The sequence below is a fragment of the Lissotriton helveticus genome, chromosome 12, assembly GCF_964261635.1.
Source record: "Lissotriton helveticus chromosome 12, aLisHel1.1, whole genome shotgun sequence".
In the NCBI taxonomy this organism is placed as follows: domain Eukaryota; kingdom Metazoa; phylum Chordata; class Amphibia; order Caudata; family Salamandridae; genus Lissotriton; species Lissotriton helveticus.
Window position 1 is genome coordinate 820,366,327 of NC_136073.1, and position 24,388 is coordinate 820,390,714.

The window sequence follows — 24,388 nt, forward strand, 5'->3', positions numbered from 1 at the left end:
TCGTTGAACTTTGTGATCCTGTTGAATGGCGTATGAGAGGGGTGTTAGTTTTCAAAACCTTTGTTTCTGGAAGGGGGTTTCAATTGACTGTCCTACAAGTAGGAGGTGTCATCCTTGATAGAGGCGTTGATTCTACTCGCTGCGGTGGCATCGGGGAGGTATTGGGATACGGTGTAGCGTTTTCACCTGTCTCTGCCTCATTTCCGTCTAAAGAGCTTCATGTTAACATTATGTCTCCTAGTATCATTGTAGTTTGAGGATTTAGATGGTCTCAGATTGTTGTTGTGACATCTGTGCCGGTATTTTTGGAGGTGTGTGGAGTGGCTTCTTGTATGGTCGGTTGTAGATTAGAGAGTTTTAATTTATCTACCCACTCTTTTAGCGTTGAAAATAGGTTGTCTAACTTTTCTAGCTCATTGTTAGCTGCTTGTACAAGTACAATGCCGTTCTTGTAGATAGTTATGCATAAATCCGCTCTTAGTCTTGGTGACGGGATGATCATAAATGTTGTGCCATGTGGAATGTTGTTTGTGTTTTTACGTTGAGCATGTTCGTAATGAGTGCGCCATTTAGCAGTTTTTCTGGTGAAAAAATCCGGTCATTAATAATAACACTTCACTCTTGAACTTCAACGTCAGAATATAACACAGAAGAACCCAGCAACCCGTGCAGCCGGCACAGGTTTGAGGAATACTATTTATTTGTGCTTCTATAAAAAAAATTATAAGCATCCTAGCTCGGAACATTTGAACATGCATAACAAACATTACACACTATTAAAGAAATTGTGTCAATATAATTAAAACAAAAATCGATTACTAATTATTACCATACTGCCGAGCAGGACAATTTCTCATGGCAAGACTCGTCTTGTTTTGTGACCCATGTTTGACAATACTGCAATGATACTCTGAGTTTTCGGAATTTTCAAAATACCTACTTTTAAAATGTATTTTATTTACTAATGATTGATGCGATTTGTCCCATTCCACACACTGGCAACATCCTGTCAACTGTATAACTTTATTTGTAATGTGCTTAAAAGGGATACAATTTGACTCAAATACTCAAATTGCTTTGAATTTAAGAATTAAAAATAAAATATTACAAATGAGTAAACACTCTTAAAGGACTGGATGCGAGTAACTCCCCTGCTATCTTATCGAGAACACTGTAGCTACATATCTAACATTAATCAATTCTCATTTTTCTAGGTCTGGTTTCAGGGTTATTTGCCCAAAACAAACATGGGCAGATGAATTATGAAAAATTAGTTACTGAACTTTCAACTGTGTGAGAATGGTTTAGGGAAATGGATGTTTGAGAACAAGAGGAAATTGTGGAATCATCCATGAAAAGACCAACAAGATCTTCCATGTAGGTGATCACTGTAGCTGGGAGAACATTTTTCAATGCATTTATAATCACGTTGAACATATAAAAGGGACTAATGCACCCTCTGGCAAATTAGTGGAGGTTTTCCACTAGATAGGATTTTGAGAATCTCAAATGAGTTCTTTTCTTTTAGCAAATGCATACATTTCCATGGGGTCATTATCTTTTTTTTAAAAATAATTAGATTTTTAGGCAATTGATGTGTGTGTTTAACAAAGAGATTTGTCTTCGTAACAATAAAGAATCTTTCTCCAACAATCTGATTGTTGTGCTTTCAAGAATGGATTGATTTGTTTCTAAGAAAATGCTTGTTTATGGAACAATCAATTTTCCTGTGCAACTAATAGATTTGCTTTGTAGAAAATTGGTTATATTTTTGTAAAACGTACTTTTTATATTGGATCAATTTTTCACAGAAAATGTTTTGGGCAAACGGGATGCAAAAGCTAAAACTGTTGCCCTGAGCACATAATTAAGAAAATATTGGGCTTTACTTAACCTGAAAATTGATTTAACCAGGTTTCAATTTATTTAGGTGTTTTGTAAAGTGTGGGTTATAATACTGCAGTAATGTTGAACTCCTATTACACAGTTCAAAGTATAGTAAACGATATGGAGTCAACACAGGGTCATTAGGTCTAGAAGGATATGGTGCAGACTGTCTACATATATTCAATGCATATAGAGGCGGATTCATCACGTGCCTTATTAAAGAGATACGTTTTAAGAAGTTTCTTGATTCAGACAAAGTTAAATTCTACTCCAAATTGAGGATAAGTGCATTACACAATTTGGGGTCCATAGGCAATTTTGAATGTTCATTTGTGTATACAGTAATATCAAGAAAGGACTAGCTTAGTTGTGTTGGCGAGACTCAGAGGGTACGTCTGTGGGCAAACCATTTGGTTTGGTCATGAAGCCCTCACCCACCAACCTAGTTGGTGGCATGCTTCATCATCGGGCCCACCACAGTGACACCGAATGTGTCCCGGGTGTGCTGCGACTCCAGATTACTGAGGAGCTGGTATACTTACTGAGTGTGCTGTGATAAGTGGGTGTGAACGTGATGTTTAAAAGCTATGCAGGTAGTCCCAGTTCCCGAGGGTATAAGGATAATTTTAATGTCTGGGCCCCTGCTAGCAGATAAAAAGGCAAGTAGACGTTGTGGAGTGAATTATGAGCTCCTACGTCCTATGTGGTCTACATGTTTCAGCCAGGCCTTTTGTTTACATCTGGCTTTCCTCAGGACCAATGAGTATGTGTGGGTGATAAAGTAAATAAACTATATTAAGTGGTTTGTGTGTGTTAAGAAAGTGTCGCACTCGCTAAGGTGCTATACGTGTTAGAGAGGGATTCCCTCTGCTTTAACTTGCTATTTGCTGTTAAAGCCTCCTGGGTCACCTGGCAGCGAGAGAAGACCGAGTGAGACTCACTCGGGACACCGGAGCAGGACGATAGGTCGCAGGAGCACGCAGATCGGCAATTCCGGTCTTCTCTCCCTGCCAGGTGACCCAGGAGGCTTTAACAGCAAATAGCAAGTTAAAGCAGAGGGAATCCCCCTCTAACATGTATAGCACCTTAGCGAGTGCGACACTTTCTTAACACACACAAACCACTTAATATAGTTTATTTACTTTATCACCCACACATACTCATTGGTCCTGAGGAAAGCCAGATGTAAACAAAAGGCCTGGCTGAAACATGTAGACCACATAGGACGTAGGAGCTCATAATTCACTCCACAACGTCTACTTGCCTTTTTATCTGCTAGCAGGGGCCCAGACATTAAAATTATCCTTATACCCTCGGGAACTGGGACTACCTGCATAGCTTTTAAACATCACGTTCACACCCACTTATCACAGCACACTCAGTAAGTATACCAGCTCCTCAGTAATCTGGAGTCGCAGCACACCCGGGACACATTCGGTGTCACTGTGGTGGGCCCGATGATGAAGCATGCCACCAACTAGGTTGGTGGGTGAGGGCTTCATGACCAAACCAAATGGTTTGCCCACAGACGTACCCTCTGAGTCTCGCCAACACAACTAAGCTAGTCCTTTCTTGATATTACTACATATAAACCAGGGGATCCGGACTAGCCTATCTAGTCCTCTCTCTCCATTTTGATTTGCTGTCATTTGTGTATACACTCCTTTGTTCACCGTATTGAATATGCAAAACTTCATTCTGTACTGAAAAGACATCATTCAAAGTACAAATAATAAATAATCTCACTACCTTTCAGGGCATCCAGGGGAGTCTTGTAACCAGGACCACATGCTGCACACTTGGCTTATGAAGGAAGAAAACAAAAGCAAAGTTTAGCTTTGCAACACATTTTAAGCAGCAGAACTTGTGACGTCAATATAAAATCTAGCACAACCTATAATGTTGGTTACTGCTGCATCAGTTTTAGTGTTTTTAATTATATTGTAATGGATGACCAATGTTTTGCTTACGTTCCTGTAGACAAACAAAGTGGATGCCACAAAGAGAACTGTGACTATTTAACAAAAAAGATCTGAGTGCTCCAATTTGATCAACAACCTGGTTCCCATTTACAAAATAGGGCAAGAGCTATTTGAATTCTATTGCTATATTCCATGTAGCTCATCTCCAATCAGGTTCATGTTTCAGCTGATAAAAATGCTGCAATCAAAGATCTGCCAGCACTTAGCATTCTAATTTTCATGTTTCCTAACTCTGCATCATGAGTGTTGCGTACATAAGCACCAAAGAGCTGAGCAACAATACAATTTGTAATGTACCAAGATACAGGTCAGTTCCTAATGTATGCTAAATTAACTACAAACATTGTTGAATATATTATGAATTGTTCATTTTTAATAACCATGTGCATAGGGCATAGTACTACGCTGGAGCATGCGTAGTTTGCAGTAGTACACACTATGCAAAATGCTATAACACGTAGCGTAGCAGCAATATCAACAAAACTCACAAATGCTTTGATAAGCAATTTTACATGCTATAAAGCATATAACCAATTCACTAAAATGAACTGTGAATGAAATTATTAGGCAATGAGAGAGCTGATGATTTTGGAGTCCCCCCTAATCTAGGGGGAGGACCAAGCAGATGCCTTGAACGCAAAGAGCATATCATGCTGGTGAACGATTCAGTGGTGGTCCCTTCCTCCTAGGACCACCCCAAGCACAGTTATGGGCCAAAATACAATCCCAACCAAAGGCCCTTCAAAGCATTATGGGACGAGATTAGCAGTGGGCAGTGAATATTATAGTATCCAATATCAAAATAATTCTACAAAGAGCTGCAGTTCAACTAGTTGTTACTAGATGTCCCTCACGAGTCAAATGCAAATTCATTGAAATTATTCTTACATCAAGCTGCAGTTCCACTAGTCGTTACTAGATGTCCCTCACAACTTAAATACAAAAGCATTGAAACCCTTTCATGAAGCTTATTGTAGTGAAGGAATCCACCAGTAGATGTATATTTATAAGTAATTTATTAAGATAATATAAATGAGTAACAGGCGAGAGCCAGAGGAATAGGTACAGTCAGTTAACCATCCAGCTTAGTCTAAAGCTCTCCACACAGAACCCTGCTCGCCAACAATCTACATTCTAGACCGGAGAAGTAAAGACACATTCCTAACCTATTTAAAGAAGAAGTACATGTATAATAACACTACACCCCCCCCGTTATAATAGAAAAATTCTTACAACTATAAAAAATAATAAATAACAAAAACAGAAGCATCCTAAAAATAAAAAACCAAAATGACAGTATACAATTGAGTTACATTACAAACCCCTTCAACCAGCCTGGCAACACTCTTGTTCTTTTGTCAGGTAACATGTCAGTAACATTTTTGTCAGGAGAGTCACCTTCCCCCATGCAGTAGTATAGGAATTATGTGAATACTATGTTCTTCCAAGACGCTTGTAATAGTAGCACAAAAATACTCCTTTATATTTATTCTTCATTCCGTTTTTTTTGTTTAATAATAAACTGCCTAAAAAAAAAACTAATCCGATCCTCCGACTGCCTCACCTTTTGCTCTTTACCATTGTCACTTAAAAGCTCAAATATAAAGCGTTACAACGCTGTCCGCTAGTCATCAGTTTTGTTCTGTTCTCCGATATTTACTTCGTGAATCCAATATGGCCGCCACGTACGGTCAAAGACGTGACCTTTCGCACCGTTGCGTACGTGAAACTTCAACTCTATTGCGCATGCCAGATGACGCGCATACACCGAGCTCGCTTCACGCCCGCGACTTCTCCCGATGTTTGAATGATGCCTACAAACACCGGTAGGAGTAACAGCCGTTTTACCAACTTCTTACTTGTATCCTTTGCTTGAAAAGTGTGCTCCCACGATGCCGCTACCTTCTGAACTTCCGATACGCCTCCAATTTTCAGCGCTGTATTCCTTTTTTTTTTTTTTTATTGGATATCCACTCCAAATCGAATGAAACTTCCAAAATTTTCCTGAAATCCAATCCATTGTAGTTTCCTCGTCGCCAATATGTAGTGAAGGAATCCACCAGTAGATGTATATTTATAAGTAATTTGTTAAGATAATATAAATGAGTAACAGGCAAGAGCCAGAGGAATAGGTACAGGCAGTTAACCATCCAGCTTAGTCTAAAGCTCTCCACACAGAACCCTGCTTGCCAACAATCTACATTCTAGACCGGAGAAGTAAAGACACATTCCTAACCTATTTAAAGAAGAAGTACATGTATAATAACACTACACTTATGCATTTAACTTGTGAGGGACATTTAGTAACGACTAGTGGAACTGCAGCTTGATGTAAGAATAATTTCAATGCATTTGCATTTGACTCGTGAGGGACTACTTGAACTGGAGCTCTTTGTAGAATTATTTTGATATTGGATACTATAATATTCGCTGGCCACTGCTAATCTCGTCCCATAATGCTTTACAGGGCCTTTGGTTGGGATTGTTTTTTGCCAAGAACTGTGCTTGGGGTGGTCCTACGAGGATGGGACCACCACCGAATCGTTCAATAAGATGTGCTTTTTGTTTTCAAGGCATCTGCTTGGTTTTCTCCCTAGGTTAGGGAGGATCCCAAAATCATCACCTCTCTCACTGCTGGTTAACTTTTCGTTCACTTTTGTGAAAGTGCTATATGGTCTTTAGGATATAAATATAAAGATACTTATTTCATCATAACTGGTGCTGTGCAAGATGCCATTTGCAATTATTGCTCAGTGCAGAAAAGTACAGTGCCATCAGCTACGCACTACGCAAAGTTCAGTACTACGCAAAGTTCAAAGTGGGTGGCTCAGGTCAACATCAATCGTCATGCCCAGCAGGACCAGTTTGGGGTCTAGCGGCAGGGTGACCTCCAGGACCTCCCCCGACTCCCTCAAGACCTCCTTCCAGTAGTTCTGTATGACAGGGCACAGCCATGTAATACGGTAAAAATCCCCCCTCTCCTGACCACATCTGAGGCACTGCGAGTCACTAGACCTCCCCATACGGTGTAGACGTACCCTGTCGTAATAGCCCCTGTGCAGAATTTTATACTGAATAAGTTGTAGGCGGGACTTGATGGCAACTTCCCTCGGGTGCATCAGGGCTGTGTCCCAGTGTACCGTATCCATCTCCCCTACATCCTGCTCCCAGGTGTCTCTAAGATTTACTAACCCATCCGGTGTGTTATTGATCAGTGTTTTATACGTCAGGGAGACTGCTTTGCACGGGATATGTTCCTGCAGCAGGCGTCCCTCCAGTGGTGCATACTCCGGCAGGGGCCCCGCCAGTGCCTCCTCCGCCCGCCATGCATGTCGCAGTTGCGCATATCTATAGTACTGCGTATGGTGCAGCCCATACTCCGCCCGTAAAACCTGGAAGGACTTTAGTTCCCCTCTCTTCACCAGGTCCCCCAGTACGGAGATACCTATGTCATCCCATCTCTGGAACCCACGTAGTTTGCGTAGCTCCATCAACAAGGAGCAGTGCCATACTGGCGTCTGTTTCGTCAGTGTGTGCGTCCACCCTATTGCCCTGGTCGCCCTCTCCCATATCCCCAGGGTGACTCTGGTGGCTGAATGCAGACGTTCCTTCCCCTTGCCTCCAAATAGATAGTATAGGCAGGTGCGCCGCGCCATGGTTCTCCGCTCCGGGCGATAAGTGGGATGCATTGCCGGGGCATGCAACCATTCATTGATAGGTACAAGATGTTCCGCCCAGTAATAAGCTTCAGTGTTTGGCAGGGAAATTCCACCATTATACTGATTACGCTGCAGGGTTCCCAGTGCCACCCTGAACTGTTTCCCCAGCCACAACAAAGATCGCAGCTCTGCGTTTATGTCATGAAACACCTGGCGAGGAAGTGGAAAGTACTCATTCTGTAAGGCGTACAGAAACCTCGGCAGCGCAATCATTTTCAACATGGCCGCGCGGCCCAAGATCGTGAGGGGGAGCACCTTCCACCTAGCAGCATCCTCAGCAAAGTTATGCAACACCCGCTTGACGTTCTTCTCGTATGAGAGGTTGCTATCTAATGTCAGATACACCCCCAGATACATAAACCCCTCATCCTTTGTTCTTAACTGCCCTGGCAAGTAGGAACAGTCCTCTCCCCCCCCCCCGGGGGTCGTAGAGAATTGACTTATGCCAATTAATCTGATAGCCCGCGTGAGCTCCATATCGGTCCAGCACCGAAAACGACGCCGGGACAGTGGTGGCGGGGTGGGTAATGTACAGGAGGACGTCGTCCGCGTACAGCGATATTTTTTCTTCGCGTGGGTCAGACTGTTCAATTTTAAAGCCCCTAATATCCCCATTTTCCTGGACCGCGCATGCCAGAACTTCTATGGTTACAGCGAAAAGCAAGGGGGACAGGGGGCACCCCTGTCGGGTCCCCCTTCTTATGGGAAATCCTCAGACACTACCCCTTTGACCTTAACGATCTGTATACAGCAACCGCACCCACGGCCTGAACTTAGGTCCGAAGCCGAATCTGGACATCACTCCTTCAAGAAAAGGCCACTGCACGGCGTCAAACGCCTTTTCGGCATCCAGGCAAAGAAACAAGTGGGGATCCCGCCTAGCACGCACATCCATCAACCAATTGTGGGTCCTTCTAAGGTTCAGTCTGGTAGCCCTATCCGGTAGAAAGCCCGTCTGGTCCAGATGGACAAGATCCGGGATCACCCGCCATATTCGCAGAGCTAAAATTGTCGCTAGGAGTTTAACCCCCACGTTCAGAAGCGATATGGGGCGGTACAACGCGCAGTCCTCCGGGGGTTTACCAGCTTATATATCGGAATGATTGTGGCCATGCGCAGATCAGGTGGCAGCATACCCTCCTGTGCTGCTCCCTCGAACAGAGCCAGGAGGTGGCGTGCAAGGAGGTCCGCTGTTTTTTTAAAGAATTCAGCGGGAAACCCGTTTGGGCCAGGGGGTTTCCCCGGACGCAGTTTAGACAAGGCTACCTTAATTTCATCTATGGTTATCCCGCCTCCAAGTCTCGCTGATCTTCCTCTGAGAGCACAGGGATGTCAATTTGGGCCATGTACCTCAGCGCGTCTTCCTGCGTACCCAGGTACCTAGCCTCATAAAAGGCCCCGTAGTAGTCGCCAAAGGTCTTAGCTATCTGCGCGTCAGTCCGCCGCAGTTGCCCCTGATCGTCCCTTACCTGCTCCACCCACCGCGCATCCCTCTCTTTCCTGCTCAGCCATGCCAAGAGCCTCCCGGACTTATCCCCTACATCGTACAGCCAATGTATCGTCGCAAGCGCCTGCGCTTTTGCCTCTCCCGTCACCAAATCCCTGTATTGTCGCTGCGCATCCAGAAGTCGTCTAAGTATCTGTAGGTCTTTGTTGACCACATGATCGCGTTCCAGGTCCAGAATCTGGGCTTCCAATGTTCGGATCTCCTCCTCTTTTCCCATGCCAGTCTGTTCTGGGCCCTGTCCCGCAGGATCGCCTTAAGGGCTTCCCAGAGGACCATCCCCAGCGAGACCGAACCCTCGTTTTTGGCCAGGCAGACCTTCACTTCTGCTCTTAGGCCCTTCAGTAGATCTCTATTCTGTAAGTCCCAGGCCGTCAGTTGCCACTTCTTAGTCCCCCCCACCCGTCACCCCCCCACCCGTGCCAGGAGAGGCGAGTGGTCCGATATACCTCTCGGCTGATACTCCGCCGTATCTTCCACACTTAGTGCCTGCCTGGACATAAAGATGTAGTCTAGTCTGGAGTACACCCTATGGGCCCCGGAAAAGTACGAGTAGGTGCTTGCGTCTGGGTGCAGCCATCTCCATACATCCACTAATCCCAGGGTGGAGACATTTCTGGCCAGAAGAGTTGGGGTCGAGTCCCTATGCCTACCTCCAGTCCTGTCCTGCGAGACATGACATCATTAAAGTGCCCCCCACCACCTGTAGAGTCTCCGATGTGTGCAGTAAAATGTCTGTGACTCCTGACAGTGTCCCGGCCTGCAGTTTTGGCGGTGCATATACGGAAATGATTGTATATTCCTGTCGTCCCCAAATTCCCCGCACCCCCTCGTAGGTCCCCAGAGGGTCTATCCATGTCTGTGCGACCACAAAGGGAGGAGTCTTCTTAATCAGTATGGCTACCCCCCTAGAGCCCATAGTATACCCCGCATGCGCTAGTACTCTGTAAGGCCCCCTCGCCAGGAATCCACACTTGGTGCCCTGAAGGTGTGTCTCCTGCATTAGGACAATATCTGGCCCCACCCGTTTCACATAGGCTTGTACCAGACCTCGTTTAACCTTGTTGCCCAGTCCGTTCACGTTCCAAGTCAAATTTTTTATCCCCCACCCTATCCGGGGCTATCGTATCATGGCTATCTATCTGTGTACAGGGCATCGTAGCATAGGTCTCTCAATTGCAGAGGATGTAGGGCTCCTGGATCCCAGGTGTGAATGACTGTCCCCACCATGACATGCTGAAACAACCCCCCCCACAAACAACCCCAACCAGAACGTTGACTCATGTAGTTTCGCCTCCCCTCTTAACCCCGAGAAAGGAGTAACTCCCCCCCCCACCCCACCTCCCTCTCCCAGCCAGTCCCATCGCCATTCAGGACAGAGATTAGGACTTCCCGGTGAAGAAGGTCTGTTGCCCTCCCAATCTTACCCCCAACAAACTCGCTCCAAAACCTTTAACTAGGAAACATATAGATGTATACTCTCAATCAGGTACGAACAATAAAGCACATTAAACCAGAGAACAGAGCAAATTGTAGGGGGTTGTCCAACTTGCGTGCTCCCCGGCCACTGAGTCCATGTTTGGTCTGTCCAGCGCGTCCCCTCTTCACGAATTGGAGTCCGGGGGGTCCCCTTGCGATGCTCCCGCCTCCTGAACCGATTCTTCTTCCAAGTCGTTGATCGCCACTACCAAGGGGTGCAGTGATTGCTCTTCCGCGTCGTCACCCTTCGAAGAGGTACCACCAGGCTCTTCCTTCCCCCTCCGACCGTGCGTTCCCTGCTAGGCAGCGAAATCTGGAGCCCTGCAGCCGGCCAGGGTCCAAGGAGGCCGAGCTCCGCCGCCGCCAGATTGATCCTTGTACAAGTTCAAGTTCATATAGCTTTATTCGATTTTTACAATCATAAAAGCATATAAAGCCACAAGAGTACATAAGGGTCCTGATTTAAAACAGATATCATACATAAATTCATTTAAAACACCATGAATAAAAACGAGCTTTCAAACCAGTAAAAACCTCAGGTTAAAAGAATGAAACAATGGACATATACACACTACAAAAACAGTATAAAAAGTTATTAAATCTAATCAAGGACAATGTGCAATTTGACGCGCCCTCAAGATCCAGGCCCAGCCTAGGAATTTCGCAATAGCTAGTACAATGGGTAATGATGTATCTGTTCGCAAAATTCGATCAGCCTCCGCCGCTACCCTGGTACCAAGTAGCTTGCATATTGGTAACAGCCAGGCCCGACGTGGGGCAGCATAGATATCACAAACCCAAAGAATATGCGCCGATTGATCCTTGTACAGGGTAAGGGGTTGTCGCCACATTTCTGCTGCCACGCGTTTGTCTCAGTCTCTGCGGCTTTGGCGACCCTCTCGGGGTCTCCGTGTGGTTTCCAGCCTCCGCTGCCTTCCGCGCCCCGGCCGCAAGTCTTGTCAGGGAGGGGGCGCTCCTCCAGCCACTGCCACGCGTCTTCCGGATGTGAAAAGAAATACGCTCTCGCCTTGTAGATGACTTTTAGCTTTGCAAGGAAGAGAAGCATGTACTGAATGCAAAGTTCCCTCAGTTTAGCCTTCCCCGCTTTCGAAGGAGCGCCTCTGCTTTTGCACTTCCTGGCTATAGTCCGGAAATATCATGATCTGCGCGTTCTCCAGACGAATTTCCCCTATCTTCCTAGCTTCCCTTAAGATCATGTCTCTGTCCACGAAATTCAGGAAGCGGGCAATGTCTGGCCGTGGCCTAGCCCCCACCGGCGGTTCTGCCAGCAGTGCTCGATGCGCCCTTTCTATCACAAAGCAGGTCGAGAACTTATCTTTCGGAAATGTTTGCATCAGCCAGGAGTGCAGGAACTCCGCCATATTGGCTCCTTCAATTCTTTTCCTAAAGCCCACAAAACGTAGGTTGTTGCGCCGGGCTGTTTTCTGCGTCGTCCACTCTCCACTGGAGCTGTTTATGTGAGGATTGGAGCTCCGACATGCCCTTCTTCAGGTCCTGAATGGTGTCCTCGGCCTCCCCTAGTCTAGTCTCCGCGACTGTCACACGCTCCGTTAAGTTTCGAAAGTCCTGCCGCAGAAGCGTAACCTCGGAGCCCACTTCCCCTATCTTAGTTTCCAGGCCGCACGGGACGCCTGTATGTCCTCCCGGGACGCTTGTATGGCCCCCATCAATAGGGCTGTGTCTGAACCCACTCCCGGCGAGTCGGTCTCCGGGGGGAGGGGTGCCATAGTGTACCGGTCTAGAGTCCCGTGCCGGGGGGTGGCCTAGGTTCTTTATCTTTCTTGCCTATGTTGCGCTGTCCGCTCTCAGGGGTTCGGCCGGGGTCTTACTATCCGCACTCCTCCACTTTTTTCGCGCCGCCCCTACACCTACTCCAGTAGTCTTCTCAGCCAGATAAAACGGCGGGACCAAGCAAAGCAGGCCCAGTATGGATGACCCTGTTGCGTCCCGCTAAGACATGGCGTCTCGGCCGTCTCTCCACTCCAGCATCTGTACAGGGGATATGCGCCAGCTGGGTGCTCAGGAATAAGGCACCTTCCTTTCTCTCAGGCCGACCGGCTCTCTAGGCCTCTCCTCATCCCATCTAGTCCTCCAGGGCCTTCCCTCTATTCAGGCTGCGACCGACCCACGCTATCACATTGGGCCCAGGGGGGGGGGGCCTCTCAGGCTGTTTATTTCATGTAGGGCTTCAATGGTACTCCTTTGCCCCCTCTGTGGCTCCCTCCCAATGCCACACATTCCGCTGTCTGCCTCCACTAGTCAGCGATCTCGGCGGCCTCTTGGTCACTCACCGCCGGGCCCGTGTCCCACAGCCGACATCCGCCTCCGCAGGCACCGCGTCTCTCAGCCCGCACTTAGCAGCGGAGCCGCAGCACGGCCGCGGACCCACAGCGGGCGGGGGGAACTCCGCAGCGCCGCACTCTGCCGCCGTCCCGCATTGCCCCAGACGCCCAGGCGCTTTCCTCGGCCGCCCGGGCCGCAGTCAGCAATCCGGCTGGAGGGTCCCAGCCGCCGCAGCTCCCCCCGCAAATGTCGGGTCTGCTGTCCGGAGCCCACTTCAAGCTCCGCGACTGCTCCTCACTTCACCGCAGCCCCGCTGGCAGATCAGGAGACACTCCGCCAGGCACTTTCAGCCCCTCACTGCCGCTGGTGTCCTCGGCTACGCCGCTTCTCCTCCCAACGTTACCGTGGCGCCATCTTAAACGCTTCCCCGCGGCCTGTGCTCCAGCCTCAGTCGCCACCAGTTTCAGATACTCCGCGTCGCTTTCTCACTGCCGCCTGTCCCCAGGTCGTGTGGGGACCCCCAGAAGTACGTTTAAATTAGATAAAGGGACCGCTGGCCACCAGTTAGTGCGTCGGATCTTTTCAACATGCCGGAGCAGCAGAGGCACACGTCCTACTCGGCCATGTTGCTGGCCGCCCAGGGTTAATTTTTATGCTGGTGGAATACCTCCCCTCATGTGGACAATCAATGGAATATGGAAACTGTAGGAGAACAGGATCTGCTTACTATGGTTACCCACACTTTTTGCTGGTGTTTCACTGGTTTTTTTACTTTAGTCTGGCTGGGGCCCTGCTAACCAGGACCCTAGCCTAGCTGCTTCCTCTCTAAATTGATTGCATGTACATTAGGTACACTCCAAATTGGTTACTGGGTTACCCTTGTGAGTCCCTAGTATATGGTGCCTTAGGTACTAAGGGCATGGGTACCCCAGAGGCCTACCAGGGGCTGAAGCATGTATTATGCCACCCCTGGGAATCCTTCCAAAATGGCACCACAAGTCTGCTCCTGCAGCCTGAGTAAGGTGGTGCATGCACCCCTTACTGAGATATAGGTTACTTATATCTACCTTATACCACTGACACATATAAACCTATAACTCACTCCTGTGGCAGGCCTTGACAATCCTGAAGGCAGAGTGCTTGGTTTTGTGTGAGAGGGTGCCCATGCATGTGCAGGACCCCTCTGCAGCTTTCAGAATCACTTCTCTGTAGCTGTTCTGTGATGCAGCCAGACCATATACTCTTAAGGGCATTATAACCTCGCGGTTAATGCTAACTTTGGAATGGCTGCATGGAAACATGTCGTGTTTGGTGGCAAACACTTTGAAATCCTACTCCTCCCCCCCTCCCCGCCAGTTCTGGTAATAGTTTTAAAGAACCCTGGCATCACAAAATGGATGCCACAGACACAAGTCTGACCTCCTACTGCTGGACAAAACTCCGGCAGGGGAGGCTTGGACAATAGGTTTCCTGGTCACAAGGAGGTGTAACCACCTCCCAGACAGGCTTGGGGCTGGGTGGGTGCATTCAGAGAATGCTTTCTTTCTTTCTTTAATCTTTATTTCGTTGTTTAACAACATAAAAGATAATCAATAAAATACAAATGACACATCAAAAATCAATAATCAGTACTACATTTCATCATAATAGGTCACCTTATTAGCAATTCTACATTTCATCATGTTTAGGACACACTGTTATGGATATGAGTTATCACAGAAATTTGAATAAATATTTAAAACATTTTAGATTCAAGTTAAAAAAACATTAAATTGAATTTATAACAGCCAAGGCAAAAAGGAACTTAAAATCACACAACTTGACTAGACATAATTCATAGTTTAAACAAGTCCGTGTGATAGACGATATTTTAAAAAGAAAGAGATGCTTTCTGTCTAATAAAGTTTACAGCCAATAAAAAATTGCTAATTCCGAACACAATTACTTGACTAGTGTCCGTACTTAGGATTCTGCCAGCTTCCTTGTGGGAGGTGCAGCCAATGTTGTAACACAAGGGAGCTATCCATTTTTTCCTTGCGTTACCATAACTGGGACAAAAGAACAATATATGGGAAACATCCTCTCTTTGGTTGTTGGTACACAAGGTGCAATAGTCATTGTTTATATTCCCCCAGCTTTTCTCAATAGTCTTTGTCCTCAGAGTCCCATATCTAAATTTTAAATACAATGTTTTGGCCAAAGGTGGCTGGATCTCATCGAGAAATGGTTCAAAAAGAGCCTCACTTTTTGCCATTAAAATTTTTTTCAGTAAGAGGACCATGTGTTCTTATATACACCGAATCATGGCTCACATAGGACCAGAAAGACAATTTGACTATTTTCTTAGAGGCAGAAGTTAAGGTTTCCGGCTCATTCCAAAAATGGATTAATCCAAGCTTAGTTAACCAAGCTTTAACATGTTTAAACCAGAAGATTTTGCTGCCACTATCTAGGTCCAAGACTTCTTTCAAGCCATGTTTATAATCAATCAGTTCAGGGGTTGTCCATAATCTGACCCATAGCAATAATGGTCTCAGCATTGCATGATGGTCAGTATGTTTGATATGTAAGTAAAGAAACAAAGGTATCAGTGGAGTATTATTAGGAATTTTTAATAGTCCCCTGATAAACTTATTCTCCTGTACTTCAAAGGTCTTTCTGCATACTGGACCCCATATGTCTGCCCCATACAGGGCAGCTGATTGAACCTTGTATCTAAAAATCTCTAGTGCTGGGGTAACTGCCTTGTTCACACTTTTATTGTATCTTTGTAGTATTGGAAAACAATTTTGTTTAAACACCAGTTTTGATTTTTCCAACTGTGGGCTCCATCCCATTGACGAATCTAGCAGGACCCCCAGATAAGTAAAACTATGTTCGTAATCTAATTTATGGCCGTTTGACATTATATTTTTTTTAAAACTTTTGTGCGGGTTTAGTGCCATGTATTTAGTTTTTTTTATGTTAATTTCTAATCCCTTTGAGGTGCAATATTGCTGGAACCTATCTAGTAAGGTCTGGAGACCCCGAGGTGTTTGTGAAATGAGAATCGTATCGTCCGCGAAGAGGAGGGACGCTACTCGTTCCCCCCCCAATCGGGGCGAATCATTATCACAATTCTCCATATAGGCTGCAATATCGTTAACATAAAGGGAGAAAAGTGTGGGAGCCAGTACGCATCCCTGGCGTACTCCCCTTTTTATGGGGATCGGGTCTGTTAGTTCCCCATTTGGACCCCACCTAACTTTGGCATAGTTCTCCTGATGCAGCCCCATCACAAGTTTTAACAATTCACCTGGGAGCCCCTGCCTTTCCAGGGTTTTCCAGAGTAGATCTTGCGGGATAAGATCAAATGCTGCTCGCAGGTCTACAAAGGTCACATACAAGTGACCTTTGCGAATGATGACATATTTCCAATACAAGCAGCATAACCTTAATACCTGGTCAATGGTTCCAGTTTTTTCTCTAAACCCCGCCTGATATTTAGATAAAATTGATTCGTCCTCCATCCACGTATTTATTCGATTTAAAATATGCCTGGCATATATTTTTTGTGATATATCTAAAAGGCTAATGGGGCGATAGTTGGCTGGATCGCCACGATCCCCCTTTTTAAAAATGGTAATAATTTCTGCGCCATTCCATGTGTCCGGAATTTGGTCACCGGCCGCAATAATGTTAAATAAGTAATTAAGGTACGGTGCCCAAACATCAACATTATACAGAAAAAGATCACCTGGGATTTTATCAAGGCTGGGCGCCTTCCCTTGCTTTACCGTAGCAATTGCTGTCTCTGTTTCCTTTAAGTCAAAAACTACCAACGGGTGGGTCTTCTCTAACAATGCAACCATAGATTCTTCTACCAAAACTTCAGTAGAAGTTTTGGCTGCATACAACGTTGTGAAGTGTTTGACCCACGTATCCTCATCCAGGAAAACCTCTCTGGAACCCTTTTCACGATTATTCCCCTTGGCCACTAGTTCCCAGAAGTGTCTTTGGTCCTTGTTTTTAGCTGCTACTAACATACTAAGCCATAATGCCTCATCCCAAGAAGATTTTGCTGTTATTATTGTTTTATTATATGTCTTCCTTTTATCTCTAATTTCTATTGGACCTTTCCGTTTAACGGCATCAATCAGTGCAGTTTTGACAAGACGACATTCCTTGTTATACCAGGGCTTTCCTACCGGTTTTGCATTTACCATACCCGTCCCTTTTTTGGGTTTTTTTGTAAAAAGTTCTAGTAATTTACTAAAAAGGGATTTATGTAGTTTGATAAATTCTTTGGAGTCACATCTGTATGAGCAATATGTTTCAAATGTATTTACAAAGGTACAGTAGATGTTAGCCAGTAGATCCTCTCTTTTCAGTATGTATGCCCATTTAACAGCCCTACGATTGTTGCTGAGGACGATATTATCTGTAGTAGGTAGCGGTGCTAAACTATGACTTCCCTCAATATCTCCCGGCCCCTTTATCAGACTTTGAAGAAAACCAGTTTCTAATGGATAATGATCACTGTCAAATCTCTCCTTAACCTTTAGGTCAGTTGTAAATGGCCAAAGATCGAGAGAGACAATGACATAATCTAATTTGCTTTCGTACTCTCGCCTCTTAAAAGTAGGTGCTCTTGGACTGTCAGATGGCATACGCCCATTGCATGCCCTCAAACCATGGGCTGTAAACAACCTTGTGATCTGGAGAGCTAATGTAGTACCAGCAACCGTTCTATCTTCAATCAGGGCAGGTATCCCGTTAGCAACATCCTCATCTTTAAACAGTTGTGCTATACCTACAATTGGTTCAAAATTGCAATTCATGTCACCACATAGGATTACACTTGCGTCTGGTTTTAATGTATCCATGAAGGTCTCCAACTTCCCGATACATGGTGACTCCTTATAAGATGGATAAGGACTATTATACACATTGAAAAGATAGATCACCCTATTATCTACTGTGGTTATTTCCAGACCGAGGATATCTGGTGAATCAATATTAAGGATCTTTACACCCATATTAATGGATACACTGATCCATATTAAAAGACCTCCAGAAGCACGGCCTCTAGGTGAAGGCACAGCCTCTACTTGGTAAGATTTATAACCAGCCCTATGCATCTGAACCGTAGCCCAAGTTTCTTGCAAAACACAGATATCAAAAGTATTCATATAATTATTCCAGTCTGGGTCACATAGTTTGGCACGCACCCCTGCTATATTCCATGAAACGAGTGAAAATGGGGGAGGTCCCTCAATTGTCCCGAAGGGCACTGCGGGTATAGATAAGGACAGGCTGCTATTAGCCTTGTTTCCAGTTACAGTAGTATGGTAGTCTGCTTTTGCAAGTCTGGACCCTTCTTCCTCCTTAGGCCCTTCAGTACACATAGTGTTTACATCCCCCTTAACATCCTCCCTGATCTTTAATCTTCAATCGCACTCCTCCAAACCACTAAATACATCAAATCTGTTTGATAACTCTAAAGGTGTAAATGGCATCAAATGAGCCATTTTGCTGTATTCCCCTGTGTTGTTGCTAGAGGGTATGGTGTTCCACCCCGCTATCACAGGAGTTGGAGCTAATTGGTGCATATAGGCGGGATTCCTGGCAATTTCCATATTAGAAAAATAGTTAACAGAAAAGGCTTTGTTGGTTGCATATTGGGGAGGGAATACTGTAGATCTTGGGTAAAAGTATGTCAAAGGGCGTGGTACAATACAGTTATTTTCGTTGCCATAAGGCCAGTTCAAAATGTATTGTACATCTTTTTTATCCCTAAAGTTTACAACTACAATATCTCCCCCTATGTCCTTAGATCTTCCACCCAACCATGGCAGGCGTCGGACATGGACTATTTCGCCATTTATATGGCTTGCTTTAGGTCTATATATTGACAACCAATGCATTATTTTATTTTTTTGTTGGAAAAAACCTTCCCGTTTACTACTTGACAGTTCAGGAACACCAGTAAGTACCACCACATATGGTACGGCTTCTGGCGGGAGTTCGATGGGTGGTCTCCTTCCCTGGCCCACTCTCACATGGCTATTTTCATTCTCCTCCGATCTTATGGGTCTACTTGGAGGGAGGCTTGTTTCCCTTGCTTGAGTATTAGCTGTAATGTCTGAAGTGCTGTTTGGTATTATGGTTGGTCTAGCCATTGTTATTTTTGGTTGTTTTGGATTAGGATTAGAAGGGTTTTTACTTGCAGATAATACTCTTATAGGCGAGTGGTTGATGCAAACCGAAGTAGCTGGTTTCAGGGTGTTATATGTAGCAGGGGTTGAGGGGGTTACTGCCACTACATCTGTTGAAGAGATATAGGCTATAGTAGAAGCTTTGGGAGGCTTTGATGCTATTGTTGGCCCTATTGAATTGATACAGTTCCCATATATTGCCAAATCCTCCTCTATTTTCCCCAACCTTTATTCTACTCCCTTTAACCTTTCGGCTATAGCCAACATATAGCTCCTCACGATGAGTTCAATACTATCCAAAAGAGTTTTAGGGGGTTCTGGTTGAGACCCTTCAACCGTTATAGCGTAGTCGGTATCAGGATCCGCAGCATGGTGGGGAGATGATAGTACAGATGTTAGAGGAACTGGTGCTGTTCTTAATGATTTTTTAACAGCTAATTCTCCCGTTGCCTCGTTAGTAGTAGTATTGGGCTTCTTCCCGAACTCAGTATGACTCAATTTTGGTTTAGTAGGGTCCCTCCTCTTCCGTCTCTTCTTTGTTGGTGGTGGACCATGGATTTTATGTTGCAAAACCATCAAACTTTTGCCTCTTACTACCTTCCCCGGCCTAGCTGTGGGTGAGATCATGACTTTTGACAAGTTGAGTATGCTAGGAGAGTCATCAGTGCCAGTGAGGGTTTCTGATTGTGTTGATATAGGACCAATAGCGGGTGCTAAACATTCCCTCAGTAATGCGGGCACGCTGGAAGCTGGCGATGTAACCTCCAAGATGGTACTATTGTGCTCGCTATCTGGGATGACAGCAGGGATGGGCTCAGAAATAGTCCTATTCTTGATGCGTTCAATAGAACGACGGCGGTCTGCCCGTCGCTCATCTAGAAATTGATCCTTGGATCCCTCAGACACAGCTTTAATAAAATAATTGTCCAGGGTTCAGTTTGACACCCCCCCAGTTTTATCAGGACCAGAAGTAGTAGGACTGGAAGCGATTGCAGCCATATTAATGTATAGTCAAAACAACGCCAATAATATAAGAGGATGCACTACTCACTCATTGGATAGACAACTGTCAAGGGGTCTGGCCCAGCCCAGACTCCTCGGGCCTCTGAGGGCCTAAGAGGGCCCGCCCTTTGACCGGGCTTCGCCCCGGGCGTCCCGCGAGGGAGTGGGAACGTTGTTTATATGCGCCTCCTGGCGCTTGCAGATGACACGGAACCCCAGTAGGGCTGCAGGGAGACGTAGTCCAGCCCCTCGCCGGTCTCCACTCGGCGGCTCCCGCTTTGGTTGACAAATAAGCGGCTGAGCAGCGGGAGACTGGCGGGCGGGTTCAAAAGAGCTCCAAAGGTCTGTATGGGTCTTCCGGGAACACAAACGGCAACACAGGCAGCAGTTTCAGAAATGGGCAATCAAAAAGGAGCAACCCACTTACAGCAGTGGGAACGTTGTTTATATGCGCCTCCTGACAGTGCTGGGGGCACACTTGGTGTCCCTGTGCATACCCCTGTTCAAACCGGTTGCAGGGGCACTCAGCCCCTGCTCTGGCGCGAAACTGGACAAAGGGAAAGGGGTGTAACTACCCCCACCCTGGGTCCTCCCATAGGTGGGACCCTAGAGTAAGTCCAACCCCTAAACTTAGTATAAGTATAGTAACCCAGTCCTTAGGACTTTAGATTACCCTGGACGAAACTCTGCAACATATATCCTGGACCTTCGACATTCTATTCCGACTAGAAGACGGAAAAATCTCCCTTGGGGTCAAAGAGTGACTCCCCTGTTCAAACAGGCACCAAAGAAGCATCTTGCCGGTCTGCATTTCCGAGGCTCCCGCCGGAACCCGAAGGTTTTGCAACACAGGACACGAACTTCCAGACATCTCCGAGGCCGACACGAGGTCACAGCAAAGCTGAGACCTGTAGCCATCACAAGAGACGTGGGACCGGAACTCCTGGACACGTGCACATTTGCAAGTGCATCAACTTCCCGAGCTTTCCCGAAGTTGTGCATTGGGCTACTTGTAGTCCAAGTCCCGAGCACCATTTGCACCGAAGATTGTGGGCCTACACTCCACGAGTGTTCTGTGGGCCCGCTTCTAGAATTTCCGCTATAGGCTCCTTCGTGATCCCTGGTCCGTTGACTGGTGGGTCCCCACGAAGGTAACCCTTTTGTTTCTTGGGCTTTCCTGGTTGCTCCTGACGTGCCCTGACTCCCCTCCAAAGGGTGAGTCCCTCAGACCTTGCTGGTCTGCACCAAAGCCAATCTTTGCTTTCTGCATGGGTTGCTGTTGCCAAGGCTTGCTGGGTCCAATCCGGAAACCGACACCACAGCACTCGACATCCTTCGTGGGACAGCTTGAATCCGACTCCTGGTCGTCATCGACGCCTCCTGGCTGAAGAGTCAAGCTTCACCTTCTTCACCTGAAATCAACTGACATTGGTTGGCATCTTCTCATCGCCTTCCTGGTCACTGGCTAGTGACCCAGACTCTGTCCCCTCTGCTTTCAGGTTCTTCAGATCTCCGATCCACCCATGGATCTGTCCGGACACTTGCCACTCGATCGCCTGCAGCACTTCTTCGCAGCTCGCCATAGAAAACAACGACGAAACCTGACACGAAAAGACACCTATGCACCCGGCTTCCCTGGGTGAGGTAACACGAGTACTCCGGTGGTCCCGTGGATCTTGACTCTCGAAATGTCTAGTTCTGAAGGGGTTTGTTCCTAGTCCACTCCTAAGTGTCCTTAATCTGTAATTTTCAAACCGATACTTTCCCCATAGAAGTTAATGGTGATTCGCGGCTGTGTTTAGACACTGCACTCGTCCCCCGTGGGTCCCCTGTGTCACTACCTTGGGTGGTTCCTGGTGGCCCCAGCGGTTCTAAATGCTCTAGGCCTTGTATCTATAACAGTTGTGGTTCTTATACCACTTTCTTAGTTTATGGTTTGTAACGCCCCTAAGGCTAATCATATATTTTGCTAGTTTACTGTGTGCTAAATATGTTTATGTTATGTACTTTTGCCTCTAGCCTCATAAAGAGACTAGAGGGATGTGTTTAGAATAAATACATATATTTTATATATCTATATACCTGGTGTGGTTCTCCTTTCATTTGGTCATTACATGAGATCATAGACTGGTAAAACAAGCTGCTTTACATTCCTTTAAGGCTTAGCCTGAAGGCTGCTCTCCACAGCTACCACTAGGATAGCTTTCTATAAGGTTGTCTTTAACCTACCATCAATAAGGGGTCGTATGGACTGGTGCAAGGTGCCTACTAGAATAGTGGACAGCATATGCCAGGCCAACTTCTCACAGAAACACTACAATTTGAGAGCTCCAACCATTCACTAAAAGTATCATAGTAGGTGTAAGACCATCTGTTGCTACAACAGAGTAATAATACCTAGTAGTAAATCCCATGCAAGGAGTTGAGAGTCAGCTTTTGAAGGTGTTGTACACTTAAGTATTTGTGAATGATCACAAAGGAGAAAGGTTATGTAAAGAATCCTACATGTAGCAGGAACTGATCAGATCCCAAAAATCCATTAGTGTGATATCAACCCAAGAAATAGATGAATTAATATTTTTTATGGCCCATTTAGCTTTAAATCCCAACTATGTGATACCCTGAGTATGGGGCAGAACTAGATCACTCATGGAGAAGTATCAAAATGGACACTGAAGGGGCCGTCCACTGACTAATGTCACAATAGGTCTCAAAAGTCAAACAGGCATTATCAAACAAAGGAACATTCTGGAATGCCTATTGTTGGTGGTTGCTAGCGATGAATTGGGGCTCGGAAAAGAAAACTTTTTATCTCTAATCTGTGTGGCCGCTTTAATAACCTTTTGGAATGGTCAAACATCTTCCCTCTCTACTCCTCCTACTTCATTTCGTCTCCAAGTACCCCCTCCTCTCCCTGTGCTCTTACGCGTGTGCATACGCAAAAATAATACATACTAGTTCTTCCTGTTTAAATGTAAATATAGTCAGTACAGTGAAAATAAATGTGTCTCAATAGTACGTTATTTGGAGCAACTGTGCTAATAAATATGCATTCACACCTTTAGCATTACAGTGCAAAGTTCAAATTTAAATAACATGAGAAAAGTGTCTGAATGCAAATAAAATCTGGAATATGACATTGAAATTGCATGACGTGCCAAATAGGTCCACAGCTATCAATCTGCTACTTTAAAACAAGCGTGAAGTCAGACTTTAAAAAAGAGGCGATCCTTGTAAGTTGAATGCATAAGGAACAGTTTATGGAGGGTGCTATAAATTCGAAAGGAGTGCGACGCTATTGAAGGCTACTAACCCACTGTCTTTTATGTACCAAAAAATACTGGTTAAAACGACATTTTTTAAAGCGCCATCTTTAAAAAGCATAAACATACTCCATAATTTACCTGGTCGTTTACTAAATGCACTGTGCAGCTAAGGTTGTTTTTTTGTGTCGTTCAGAGGACCTCTCCTTTCACACCACCGAGTTACAGGTGGATACAGCCGCCCTGCGCCCATCAAAACGTCACATTTTACTTCCCTGAAGGAGCTCTTTCCCAGGAGCCCCTGCGAGAGTGACGTAACACGAGGCCACGCGGGCGGAACTTCGGTTGGTGACAGTTGAACTTTTGGCGCGCACGTGGAAAGGCCGTCTCGTGGGGGCGAGACTGGCGTTTGATGACGGAAGCAAAAAATACACTTTGAGCAGACCCAAAAGTGTGTTAACTGATGGTTGTTCACAGCAGTGGCCAAGGACAAGAGCTAAATGTAACGAGAGAAGGCCTTCAAGTAGGATTCAAGTTTTCACCCACAAGGACGTGTGTTCCTACTTGACGGAGATTTGGCGAGAACTACATTTTACGGTGGGTGCATAAAAAAGTGTTAATCTTGACATGCACGATATGAGTTCTACTGTTGACTTACATTTTTTTGGGCTGAATGTATCATGCATTGTTGCGGGTTATTTAATTCCCAGCTATGATTTAACCATCATGTCAGAACCTGTACTGTCGCCCTAGGCCAGTGGTTCCCAAACTTTTTTTACCCATGGCTCCCTTGACCTAATTGGCAGTTGGCCGTGGCTCCCCACCATTTTTTTACCGGCGCACCGGGGTGCCGCAGCGCACACTTTGGGAACCACCGCAGTAGACCTTTGTACTCTCTACCATTCCTATGTGACTCTTAGAGTTTATCCATTTGTATCTCTTCCTTGTGTGACTTCACTACTTGTACATTTGCAATTTATTTCTGTTTATATCTCTTCCCTGTGTGACTTTATAACTTGTACATTTGCAAATTTTTTCTGCTTGTATCTTT

The 24,388-nt window shown here is 45.7% G+C and overlaps 1 protein-coding gene across 1 annotated transcript in view; it reads right to left on the reverse strand.

Moving 5' to 3' along the window:
* LOC144798261 (methanethiol oxidase-like) overlaps positions 1-23,625 on the reverse strand; it is a 118,688-nt gene extending 95,063 nt beyond the window's left edge. The window contains exons 1-2 of the mRNA XM_078669023.1: positions 23,479-23,625; positions 3,637-3,690 (exon numbers count right to left, since the gene is read on the reverse strand). The gene's annotated coding sequence lies outside the window, so the exon portion shown is untranslated. The remainder of the gene's footprint in view (positions 1-3,636; positions 3,691-23,478) is intronic.
* Positions 23,626-24,388: the final 763 nt, after the last annotated feature.